The sequence below is a fragment of the Chenopodium quinoa genome, unplaced genomic scaffold (genome assembly GCF_001683475.1).
Source record: "Chenopodium quinoa cultivar QQ74 unplaced genomic scaffold, ASM168347v1, whole genome shotgun sequence".
Classification (NCBI taxonomy): domain Eukaryota; kingdom Viridiplantae; phylum Streptophyta; class Magnoliopsida; order Caryophyllales; family Amaranthaceae; genus Chenopodium; species Chenopodium quinoa.
In genome coordinates, this window is record NW_018743858.1 from 795,451 (window position 1) to 809,353 (window position 13,903).

Consider the following 13,903-nt stretch of genomic DNA (forward strand, 5'->3'; position numbering starts at 1 on the left):
TTGTATTGACAAACATAATATAAGAAACAAGTCAAGTAAAAAAGAACAGAGAAAGTATTAATTTAGAAATGCATGACAAAATCACATACAAATCAATGTAATCAATGTTATATTTCATTTGTGTTTTTCATTTTTAACTTCTTATAGTATATAGCAAGTGCTATGTATAAAATTTTCAAGCATATTAAAAAACTTTATTTGTGACACTGTTATGTTCAAATTATTTTGACATTTTCATGTGATCTGAAATTGGTTTTAATAAATTTGAATGTGTTTGGACAAATTAACTATACTAAAGTGAAACTAAGTTTACTAGAGAATTGTTTATATAAGTTATGTTCCAATATAATAAGATTGTATAAATAATGGTCGTGCTTGGTGAAAAGCTAAAACTGATTGTGTTAACTGATTTTGACTAGTTAATTTTATTAATTGATTTAACTAACTTTATTTTGTTATTAGCTGATTGTATAAAAATGTTTGGTAATTAGCTAATTGTTTAAAGTTTGAGTATGTGAAATGACCAATAATAAGCTAATTATGGGGGCAGGTAGATGAGATAAGATTTTAAATTAAATGGGGGTATAAGTGTCATTTCACCTTAAGATATTGAATAAGCTAATGAAAGATCTTATTTAGTAGAATAAACTCTTTAAATAAGCTTTCCACCAAACACTTTAAATTAGCTTATTTAATTTGATAGTAAAAATCTAATATTGGTCAAATAAGCTAACTTTGTCCAAATTAGCTATTTACCAAACACGGTCAATATGATGCTTTTAACTTATATTATTATGAGGTCTTAGCTAAATAATAAGACTAAGGGCATATGTGTGATAGATTATATGTTTAAATCTCTTAACCCCTATTTTGTACTACCTCCGTTTTTATTAAGTTGACACGTATTCTTCTTTGGGAAGTTTATTATTAGTTGACACGTTTTTATTTTTGGTAGGTGTTGTGTGGTAAAATGTCAAATATACCCTCTCACTTATATTCTCTCTCCTCCCTTCACCTTCACCTTACCAGATGCTAGCATTCTCTCTCCTCCCTTTCAATCACAAGGCCAATACCACTCCATTTTATCTCTCCTCCTTCACAGCCACCGTCATCCCATATTGTTGCCTCTCTTCTTCTACCTCCAACTCAAACAAGTATGAAGCTCCTCTAATTTCTCATTCTCAAACATTGTTTAGGTTGGTGAGGGAGTTGGGTGCTTGGGGTCGAGGAAAAAATGGAAGCTTTTTAAAACTAAAATGGCGAAGTAACATTAATGGCAGCAAGGATCCTACCTTTGCCGCCGACATTATCTCTCCTCTTCTCCTTGCCTTCTAATTAAAATCCAATCGACCGTGAAGCCGTGAACTCCTTCACTCTCCTCCCTCCGTCGCACCACCACTACTATAACCCCCAGTTATCAAATTCTCTTTCAATTCCACACATCGGAACCCTCATCACCAACATCAACACCACGAGTTTAAGGAAGATGTAGTTTGAGTACTTTAATTTGTGGCTTGGGTTCAATTTTCCTTTGCGAAAAAAGGGGTCAACGATGATGGGGTCTAGTGGTTGCGAATTAAAGGGAAGGGTAAAATAAAAGTGGAGGTGGTGAAGGTGGTGGTGGCTGGTGTTTTACAGTCTTTGGGGAAAGGGCAGTTGAAATGGTAGGGATAGGCATGCTAGTGGAATTGTGGGGTAGGTAAATAAGGTGTATTTTTGTATTTTGTTCTTCCCTTTTACCTCTCCTTAATTTGTGTCCCAAAATCAAAGATGTCAACTAATAAAAAACAGAGAAAGCAATTTGTAGTGATATTGTGGCTCAATTGTACAAAAGAGTTAATATGCATGATTTCAAACGAAAAATGATTAAGTTGAACCAAATATATATGAATGTAGTTTTATTATTAAACCACATTATTGTTTTATTTTTTGTGTCATTAATTAAGGTTGTCATGGGTAGAGGTGTCCACCGTGCGAGTCGTGCGAGCTGGGTTAGGGTTAGGTGGGTCGCGGGTTGGGGTTTCATGACACACGACACGACACACGTAGGGTAGGGTGGGCCGGGTCGTGGGTTGGGTCGGAGAAGTTGGACACACCAGGGTTAGGTTCGTGGGTTAGACGAGTCGTGGGTGGGTCGAGCTGGGTTTGTGGGTTAGACGGATCGTGGGTGGGTCGAGCTGGGTTTGTGGGTTAGACGGGTCATGGGTGGGTCGAGCTAGGTTCGTGGGTTAGACGGGTCAAGGTGGGTTAGTGAGTTAGGGTGGGTCGAAGGGTGGGTTAGTGGGTTAGGGTCGGGTGGGTTTGTGGGTTAGGTGGGTTAGGGTCGGGTGGGTTAGTGGGTTAGGGTCGGGTGGGTTTGTGGGTTAGGTGGGTTAGGGTCGGGTGGGTTTGTGGGTTAGGGTCGGGTGGGTTCGTGGGTTAGGGTCGGGTGGGTTGTGTGGTGTTTTAATTTTTACAAAATTAACAATTTGATGGCTTGCTCTTAATTAAGATGCCTACGTATCCTTATATTATAAAATAAGGAATCAAAGCCAGCGTAGTTCTTATATTGTACTTCTTTTGAAATTTGGGGGGGGGGGGGGCTTGGACCTATCTTTAGAAAACTAAAATTTAATTTTGCAATTAAATTGTAATTTTCGAAAAATAAGTTGCCTACGTATCCCGAAAGAATCAAAGCCCACGTAGTTCTTAGCGTACCTGATTTAGACTTTTCTAGCCACCCATGTTTGTTGCATCATCATCCCCGGAAGCTGCATCATCCGTTGACGACTCCAATATCATCACAGGATCATCTTCATCGTCTTCGTCTTCCTTTAAACCTTGAGTTCTTCTTTCAGCTTGATCCCAATCTTTCTTACAAACACAAATTTGAATGCTTTCCGGAGTTAAGCGAGATCTTTTTTCATCTAACACTCTTCTACCTGCACTAAAAGCAGACTCGGAAGCAACAGATGAAGCGGGAACTGCAAGTATATCTTTTGCAATTCTCGCCAATATAGGAAAACTTTTTTTTATGTTCTTGCCACCATTTTATAATTTGAAAGTTGTTGTTGGTCTCATGTTGATATGACAAATAATCATTAATAGCAAGTGTTGAAGAAGATGATGATGAGAATGATGTAGATGCTTTGTGTTTTTTTTTCATAACTTTATCAAGAAAACCAAATCTAGAATCGGAAGTGCTAGTAGTAGTTGGTGTTGCCAAATCAAAACCATAAATAGATGCATAATGATCATAAAGGTCTCCCAAAACAGATTTGCATTTGTTAATATATTCACTAACATCATAATCGATACTTAAACTTGTATAATAAAATTCTAAAAGATTTTCCAAACCTTCAGCTTTGACACCGGGGTCAAGAATAGCAGCAATTCCATAAATGATTGGAAATTCACTAAAATAAGTATGCCACTTACGTTTCATGCTATCAAGAACGGGACGAAGTCCATCAATCTTCATATGCTCTTCGATGGTGTGAACAACTTTAACACACTCAATTATGACTAAATGAACGTTAGGCTCATAAATATAAGAGAAAATATGAGTTGCACTATCAAAAGCATTTAAAACATCACGAACAAAAGAAGCATTAGTCCAATGACTTTCGGTTATTAACTCAGTAGGATCAACACGAGTCTCATTGTAAAGTTGGGTCAAAATATCACGATACTTTATAGCATCACTCAACAACTTGAAAGTAGAATTCCAACGGGTAGGGGTATCAATAGACCATTGTCTTTTCTTAAGACCTCTCTCTTTACACATAGCTATGTACTTTCTTCTAACTGACTGAGTAATCCTAATCCATTTTATAACTGTTCTAATTGGGTTTAGCAATGGTTGCAACTCAGCGAGACCCTCTTGAACAGACAAATTCAAAATATGAGCACAACATCTAACATGCAAGAGACTACCACCCAACAACAAATTCAACTCGGAGTCATTTTTCAAATAGTCAATACACTTTGTGTTTGCAGTTGCATTATCAAGAGACAAAGAAAAAACTTTATTATTCAAGTGAAATTCTTTTAAACAATCCAAAATACGAACTTTGATGTTAAAACCGGTATGCCTTTCTTCCATAGCTTGAAAACATAGTATACGTTTTTGAATAAACCAATCATCATCCACCCAATGAGCAGTAATGCAAAGAAAAGGTTCGCCAAAACTAGAAGTCCATGTATCACTTGTAAAACTAACACGACCATCAAAAGTACGAAATAATTCAATCAAACCACTCCTATACTTATAATAAGAAGTTTGTGTATAACGTCTTAGGGTATTTCGGGGGACACGAGTAAATGCAGGTTGTAATGCAACTTTATTAAAATGCTCAACGTTTGCATTTTCACCGTAACTAAAAGGGTATTCATTAGCAATAACTAAAGTACTCATTTCATCGATCATTCTATCTTTATTATAAATGAAAGGTGTACCTCCGCCGGGTTGGTTCATGTATCCACCCAATTGTGTTTGGACGCCACCCCCCGAAGGACGGGGGCCATTTTCGAACAAGTCGTGTTTATTTTGCAAATGCCGACTCAAGGTTCCGGTTCCATCTCCCGTTTTCCAATTATATGACTTGACATTTGCACCTAGCGCCTTGCAAACTAGGCATGTACACGTGAACCTCTTTGGTTGACCAGGTTGCCATCCCGGGGGTGTGACCTCAACTCGTTCAAAATGTTTCCACACCCAAGAAAAATGTGCTCGACCTCTACTTTCACCGCCACCACCTTTCATAAATCAAATTATTAAAATTAATTTTTAAATGCTATTCATGAAAATAAGCTTTTAAATTTTAAATATTTTAATTATACTTATTTAAACGCATTTTTCATGGTAATTAACTAATTGTAAATCATAGAAAATTGGAAACTAAACTAACTTTATAATCATTAATAATAGTTTTTTTAAATATTCATAACAATAAAAAATTAATTAGAAATTACCTTGAGATGAAGGTTGAGATGTTGGTTGCGATGGAGGTGGCATAGTTGAACTTGATGATTGGTGGGACTCGTGGGAGAAATGTTGTGGTGGAGACGTTTGAATATTTTGCCTATCTCCTAAACCATAATCTCCATATTCATTGACAAATTGGTTTAAATTTTCCGTATTAATTTCATACGAAAAATTTGCACCACCACTCCTTTGGCTACCACTTCGACCACCACTTTGACTCCTTCCCATTCCTCCTCTTGAGCTCATTTTTTTTTTGTATGATTACTAATTATAATATGGAGAAGAACTTTTTTTTTTTAGAATCTTAAGAATACTAATAATAATATTAAGGAGATTTTTTTTAACAAAAATATAACTCTATATAACACTTGAGAATTTGAGAACAATAAGAATTTTTAAGTAAGAGAGAAAGAAAGCTTGAATTTGTGTGGAAATTTGAGTGAAATGGAATTGGTATTTATAGGAAAAATAGAATGGATGATCATACACTTAAAAAACTAGCCGTTAGATACAAAAAACTAGCCGTTTTTTTTTAAAATGGATGTTAGGCCGTGCGGGCCGTGCGAATTGTGCGGGCTGTGCGGGCCGTGCGGGTTGTGCGGGCCGTGCGGGTTGTGCCGGCCGTGCGGGTTGGGTGGGTCATGCGTGCGGGTTGGGTGGGTCATGCGTGCGGGTTAGGTGGGTTGGCTCGTGCGGGTTGGGTGGGTCATTCGTGCGGGTGGGCCGTGCGGGCTGGGTTGTGCCAGGTGGGTCGGGTTAGGTGGGTTCACGGGCTAGGTGTGTCGAATTAAATGAGTCAAAACGGGTTGTGCGATTTGGGTTGAATCAAACGGGTTAAACTGAGCTGGGTTGAAATGGGTTGTGTCGAAAATTTTGGACTCACGACACAACCCGGATTAAATCCGAGCTGTGCCGGGCTGTGCCGGATTGAAACCGGGTCGGACCCACGTGACCCACCAGCCGTGCGAGTTAGGGTGGGCTGGGTCCAACCCGGCCCACTGGCCACCTCTAGTCATGGGTGGTGATGTGGGTCTTACCTTTATATTATCTTTCTTCTTTTCATTACATCAAACATTTTTGTTTCACAATTTCTACTTTTTAAAGTTCAACTATCTTTTTTTTTTTTTTTTTTTTTTTTTTTTGCAAAGATCACTAACAAACAAAATAACAACTAAAACATAAAATTCAAAAAAAAAAAAGAAGTTGTCGACGACGAGCCCTACTAGCTAGCCAATGCGCAAACTGAGATAAACAGTCCTGAATTTCCTAAAATAGCCATATACAACTGACATCTATCGGCGAATCCCGAGCAAGCTGAGAAACCAGAACCGAACAATCTGAATAAAGGAGAAGACAATAGAAACCCTTGCTAATGGCAGACTTAAGAGCCCACAAATACGTCTGTAACTCAGCTTGAAGAGCCGATGAAGACCTACCAGCTCTAACCGTACCACCTAACACACGATCCGAAGAAACTTCCCTAAAGATCCATCCAGCACCGGCACTATTGTCACTAGAACACCAAGCCCCATCAAAAATCAAACAACAATCCACGATGTCCGTAGAAGATTCCCGAAGACAGTGAGTCACAGAGGGGGAAACCCAGCTTGAATGGCGCCGATGTGAAGAAGAGATGTGATTGCGAAAAATCCAAGCTTGGGAACTACGAAGAACCCAGTCTGCCGAAAGGTGGAGAATAGATGAGGGAGACCAGAGTGCCTGTCTAAAAATACCATGGTTCTAAGTAAGCCAGACGGCCAAGAAGAAACAGAAAAAGGACACGAGTCCATCCCAATTCCTATCATGTCTAAAGTCTGAAACTAAGTCCGTAAATCCTAGCTTGTCTGTTTTTTTTTTTTTTTTTTTTTTTTTGTAAAATTTAATTATAAGTATTCTGCATTCAGATTATACATTTTTAATTTGTTTTTGTCTCAATAACTCCTTATTCTCCCTTTGCTTTTCTGCTACTCGATTATTGTAGCTACAAAAATTTATAATAACAATAAAAATGAGGACCAAATATGTGACTATTTTTAGTTTTAAAAGTAGAGAGATAGAGAGTAAGAGAATTATTTAATACGAGTATAATTTTGCCCAACAAAATGGGTTGTAGTTGATAAAAGTGAATAAAATATTGCCATAAAAAAATGTGTAGAATTTAGAAAATCAGACGAAAATGAAAAGTGAGTAAAACTTGAGAAATGTAGTGATTATGTGTTATAAGTACTTTTGACACTGTTAAAGCCCTAAGCATATAATAAAACACCCCATGTTTCTCAATTTGATTCACCTTTTTCTTTTTTTTGACAATCAAGAAAAAAATATTACTGGCTTTTCTTAGCTGCTATTGCTAGTTTATGTGCATCAGAAATTACAATTCTACTCACTTCCTAATTACTTAAGAAGCTAGATTGAGTGCATTCTTCTTTATTTTTGCTATAATGGGCTTGATCTCCCGCTTTGCTTGATTCACCTCTTTATTAAGATGTAATTAGAGCATACCCGTGCTAAAGAATGGGGCATATTAATCATGGTTTTTGTTATTTATTGTACTATCTTCGTTTCATATTTTTAGTAACTTTGGGGTATTATTTGTGAGGTATAAAATATTTTAAAGTTGTAAAATATTTGAAATGGAGGTAGTATACTTTATTTAGGAGAAGATTGTTATAGGAAGTTGTGATAATTTATAATATTTTTTAAAAAATAATACTAAGGAAGTTAACAGGATTTGAGGATTAAGGGTAGGTTTAGAGTGTTGTGATGAAAAGTTGAAAAAAAAGAAAACGGTTACACAATAAAATAGATTCATATAATAATTTTAGGTGGCATTTGCAAATGTGGTCATTAATTGTTATTTTAATAAAATGCTAGATGTGATGGGAGATAGTGAAGTATGTATTTTATTTTATTTTTTCAATTAATTCTTTTTTTTGCTGTATGTAACCTTAACATTGGTTATATCCTTAACTCAAGTGTTACTGTATAATGTTTCTTTCTTTGCTTTTTTAAGTATTAACCATAATAATGTACTCTATGATATTGCAATTATATATATATATATATATATATATATATATATATATATATATATATATATATATATATATATATGAAAGGAAATTATGATTTTTCTTAAACAAGTATGCATGATACATACATAAGTGATGACCCATCTATTGATCCCTACTTTATTAAAGTAGACAAATAGACATTAATCCGTATCATTACTCCATGAAAAAGAAGATTACCCAAATCATAAAGTTATTGTGAAGTGAAAATATAAATGCTTGGAGAGAATAATATTACTTCCTTTTCTTCCCACATTGACGGTCCTAATGTATCGATTGTACTACTTTAAATTAAATGTATAAAATTTTAAATAATTAATTTAAAAAGGGTACCTTTGCATTTGAATGATCCTTAGCGGATAAATCTAACGAATGACAAAAAAAAAAAAAAAAAAAAAAAAAAAAAAAAAAAAATCGACATAACAATCATAAATTCATAATGAAATCAATAAAGGCCATTAGATTTTTTTTTTCGGGTACAAAGTATGAAATAAAGCCATTGTGGGATCAATGGATGGATAAAATAAATCATATTGTTATATCTAACAATAAATCATGTCCCAACTATAAGACTCTTAAAAGAAATATGAGGTTAAGTACTTGAAAAATAAGAAGGTAAAAACCATTCACAAATAGAATAATTCGTTAAAGTATATCTCGAATATGAATGCCCTTTGACGTAACTAAACATGGGAGTCTCGCTATACATACTCCGTATAGTAGTATATAACTCTCTTGGTAACCTGGCCTATGTTGTATTTAGAAATATTTATTATTCCTCAAGATCCATAATGAACTACAACTCGGATGACTACAGTGCATTAGCTAAACTAACAGGACCTTCTTTGGCTAATACCATAGCAACATCGGGTTTTGCAAGTTGGTGCTATTCTAACTGCTAATTTTAAAGATGTGTTGCTCACTTGCAATCAAATTATATATATCGGTGCTAATCTAACTGCTAATTTTACCGATTTATAAATGTTCCGTAACAAATTGACAAAGTGAACAGTATAGTCAAATGAAGCATCAAAATGAAGATTGAAGCAAGATACGTTGACCAACTCCATCGAAATAACACCATAATACTTGTATATACCAATTACCAAAGATTGACTAACATGAATATGTGCAACCTACAACAAGTTATTTAAAGCCGTCCAACCAAAACGCTACGTAACCTAAACCAACTCACAATAATTTGGCATGTTAATGCATATTGTTATTGTAGCATAGTATTCTTCATTTCATCACTCAGTGAGGTCACCGCATTGGAAGCGTCTTGTCTGTTGATTAGATCAACTTCTCTAAACCACATTTACGTATTCCAACTTTGCTTCCCCCCAAATACTTCTAGACAAAGTAGACACCTACGTTATTCCTAACTGAATTCTAGGATTTTTGATAAAATGAAATTTGTAATTCCCAAATCTTAGATTGATAAATAATCCAAAAATATCATGAGTCACAAAACAGAATGTAAGGTTCTGGTTCTGTAGCGTGTGACGTGGTGTTACAATTTTTTTTTTTTTTTTTAATAAAACCATCTGCTCGGATATAGATTGGGGAACTTGTTTAGGGATAAAGCTGGGCACGGGCCGGGCTGACATGCGGGCCGCCCGGCATGGCACGCTTCTCGGCGGGGCACGGCACGACTCGGAGTGGTGGCCCGACCCGGCACGGTGGCCCGCCGGCGTGCCGTGGGCCGTGCCACGAACAGGAGCTGCACTTTTCGGCACGGCACGGCATGAGCCCGCCCCTTGGCCCGCCGTGCCACGCCCTAAATATATATATATATTAATATATATATATATAAATATAAATATAAATATATATATTTATATATAAATATATAAATTATATATTTATATATTTATATATATTTATTTATTTATATAGTGTAAATATTAAAAAAAATAAAAAGAAGAAAAGCACGGCGGCCCGCAGGCCAGCACGAAGGCCGGCACGACACGAGGGCCGGACCATGTCGTGGGCTGGCCTTTGAAATTGGTCGGCACGACACGACAAGAAAACCTGGGCACGCCCGGCACGGCACGCCAGTGACCGTGGCCCGCCAGGCACGGCCCGCGGCGGCCTGACACGGCACGATGCCCAGGTTTATTTAGGGACGTGCGGTATTTAAGAGTCTCTTATGATTTGCACAATTAATTAAATCAATTACATTCGGGTGTAGTTCAAGGAAACCTGCTATGCTGATAAAGTCTATTCAACGGAAAATTCATTTTAATAATTCCAACTTTCACCTGTGTTTTCATTCTTTAATTCGGATTATCGGTAACCTGAAGAAAAGGTTAAATTTTTTTAAAACAAATTATTTGCCATGTGTTGCATGTTAATTATTGACTAAAAAAATAACAATAAATCATATTAAATTAAATTTTAAAAAATCCAAAAAAATAAGAAAAAATAAATAAATACCACTAGCCACCAACATTGGTGGCACCCCCTTCCCTAGCCGGTTAGCCTCACCCCGAACCACCCTCTCTGATCCCCAACCCCACATTTCCGACCTCCCTTCATTCCCCCCACACTGGAAACCTTCCCCTCACCCCATTTATTTGGGTTTTTCGATACATGGAGGAGAGAGAAAGTGTGGGGTTTGAGTTTTGGGAGTGTTGAAGCTTAAGAGTTTTGATGATGATGAATCAAAGCAAACTTCAACTAATGTGATTTCTCTAAGTGTTGTAAATATAACAGGTGAAGTTGACTTTGGAATTAGAATAGTAACCTGACTATGAAGATTCAAGGAGACTCCAAGGAAAGTTAAAGAAAGTAGAAAAAGAGTTCCTCAATGGAACCAACAGAGAGAGAAAGTGTGGGGGAGAGAGGGGAGGTGGTTTCGGGAGTTGGGAGTTTGAGATACAGGTGGTTTCGGGGGTGGGGGATAGTTTTGGGGGCGGGGGTTTTAGTTAACCGCAGTTTTGAGGGTGGCTATTTCGGGGACGAGGGCATGATTATAGGTTGTTTCGGGATTGGGGAAAGGGAGGGGGCTGTTTTGGGGGTGGGGCTGAGGAGGGGGGATATTTCTGGTGGTGCGGTAGGAGAGGGATGGTTTTGGGTGGCCATCGCTTGTGGTTGTGGGATGGTTGCTTGAATTTTTTTTTGTTTTTACTTTTATTCTATTGATTTTTTTTGGACCAATCACAACCTGACATGTGTCAAATAACCTAAGAAAACGCAGGTGAAAGTTGAGATTATTTAAAGTAAATTGGACAATGTTGGGATTATAATTAAAATGATTTTTCCCTTCAGTTTAGTACAAAGTAGAAGGTAAAGATTATATTAAGTGCATTTTATGATAATTGTTTAGTACCTTTAAAATTTAGTACGTGATTTGGGTACTTAGGTGATTATAGGGGCCGAAAAGGTGAGTGTTTTGGGGTTTTTTGGAATCCCTCGGGATACAAGTCTTGTATACAATCATACGGTCTTGTACACCTACAAAATAACGAATATTCCCTTTGACGGAATATTCGCCTCCAACGATCAAGTTAGAGATCGGAAAACGAAGTAATGTAGAGAGAGAAAGTGGAGAGAAGTTGGAGCTATTTAGTGCTCTTGAATGATATGTCTTAATCCACCACTTCCATCATAAATAATTGGGGGGTATTTATAGGGGTGGGAATGTGTGCCACTTTAGGGTTTGCGCCCTAAAAAGGTGGATTTTAATTGGCAGTGCAATCAGGTAAGGACATGTGTCCTTTGGGAGCCGTTTTGCGGCTTTCTCTAGATTTGGGCCTCCTGATGTAAAGAGGCCTTTTCTTTCATTCAGGTGCTCTTAGAGTTTCCATGTGTCATCTTCCTATAGAGACACGTGTCGCCCTTTAATTGGGCCACATATCACTATGGGACTGGACCACGTGTTAGGGTATTTTTTACCCTAAACATTTGCCCCTCAAAGGGGGAGACTCGTACCATACGGGCTACCTCCTCTGAACTTTATTCGTCCGGTATCATCCGAATGTCAGGCTGATGGAGCGTCATCATTAATAGGAGATGCACAGTACCGTCCGTCCATCCATTGGATTTTTCCTTTGGGCTGGCTGCCTTGATCGGTCCGCCTGATTTCATTAGTGGACTTGAGTCTTAAAATCAAGAGGACGGGTTGTGCCGACTGGCTTTAAGTGGAACACCTGTCCTCTATATTTCCGGAATGACACTTCAAATTCTGCTGACTAGGCCATCTATTTTGACGCGCCGTTAGGGTGGTCTTTCATCTTCCCGTCTTAAATGACGGAGCGGTTTTTTAACCGTTCTAGCTTCTAGTTTAAACTTTTTAAAAGTTATAGTTTGAGCTTCTGGGCGGGAAAAGTGGTTTTACCATTTTTCCCTCATTAGTTTTGTTTATAAATATGACTTGTTTGACTTCATTTTGTCACTTTGGAACTTTGCGTTTCCTAGAGAGAAGTTAGAGCTTTTAGAGAGAGAAAGTGTTGCTTTTTCCCACACTTCGAGAGCTTCGCCGCGTTCTTGAGTTTTCCGGTCAAGTTTTTGAGTTTTCCGGTCAACCTTCAAGATCTTCAAAGACTTTCAAGATTTTCTACACGTACAGAGGTAATCACCTGCCCTTCCTTCTTCTTTTTATACTTGTTTTATTTTTTAAACACGAACTAGCACAACACTCGGTTTCGTCTGTTTCTCTTCATGAGGTTGGTCGTTCGCCTGGGATTGAGGAGTCTAGAGTGGATGGGGATGATTCCTCCTCTCTATGGAGTGGGTCCATTTCTAGTGCGTACCAACTCACCCCCACCTACTCTTCTCTGCCCCTGCAGTTGAGCATGGTGCGTACGAGACAAACGCACGAACGGGGTGTCCCCATAAATCGAGACGACAGTATAGTGGACCCCTTAGTCCCTTATGATCGGAGTAATGCGGACGGGGAGAACACAGACACCACTGCTAGTGGTACTTCATGCTCTGTAGTAGAAGTGACCGCCTCCTTTTCTGACCGCCAAAATCAGCAAGGCACTTTGTTCTTCTCCTAGGGAGGTGTCCGGGCAAAATCCGGTACAATGCCTCCCCCAATATACTAGCTTGGTCTTTATGCCGTCCGAGCTACCATCTTCAAAAAGGCATCCTTCAAGAAATCAGGCGGACGCTAGGTCCGGCCGTGTGGGATCGTCCAACCCAGACCCCAACAACCCTCAATCTAAACTACCAGGTCGGCCAGGCCTAGAACTGGCATTCACATTCTGAGACGGTTGAACTACCCCCTCGCAGCGCTCCTCCTTCTGGAAATCAAGCGGTCGCTGGAGGAAAACAAGATAAGGGCAAGAGACCTTTGGTGCCTCAAGGCACCATTGTCACGGAAGGTGGCCAGGGCTCCAAGGGAAGGAGCTCGGCCGAAGCTGCTGAATTGGACACAATGTTGTCCTCTGAATTTGGCTCGGCCAAGGTCCCAGCATCTCAAGCCTCCGAGAGAGAAGCGGAGAACCCGGACGCCGATCAGGCTGCCGAGGAGGCCAACGTCGATAATTTTAAGGACCCATACGCCTGTACAGTAGGCGACATTGCCTTGGCTTTTGTGCATCTAAACTTTGAGAAGTTCAGAGAGTTCCTCCATCTAGGAGAAGGCTATGAAATCGTGGCGTCCACTCGGTCTTACTCATTGGCCGCCTGAGAGAGTAAGAGGCAGTTGAAGAAATGTTTTAGTGTTTACCACGCCGCCTTGGAAGTGGGCCTTCGCTTCCCCCTGTACCCGTTCGTTCAGGCTCTGCTAGATGAATACAACATTGCTATCTTCCAGCTGGTGCCGAACAGCAGGGTAAATATTTTTGGCTATCTAGTGATGTGCCTTCGGCAAGGCTTCAACCCGGGCGTTCCAATTTTTTGTGAAATGCATTAT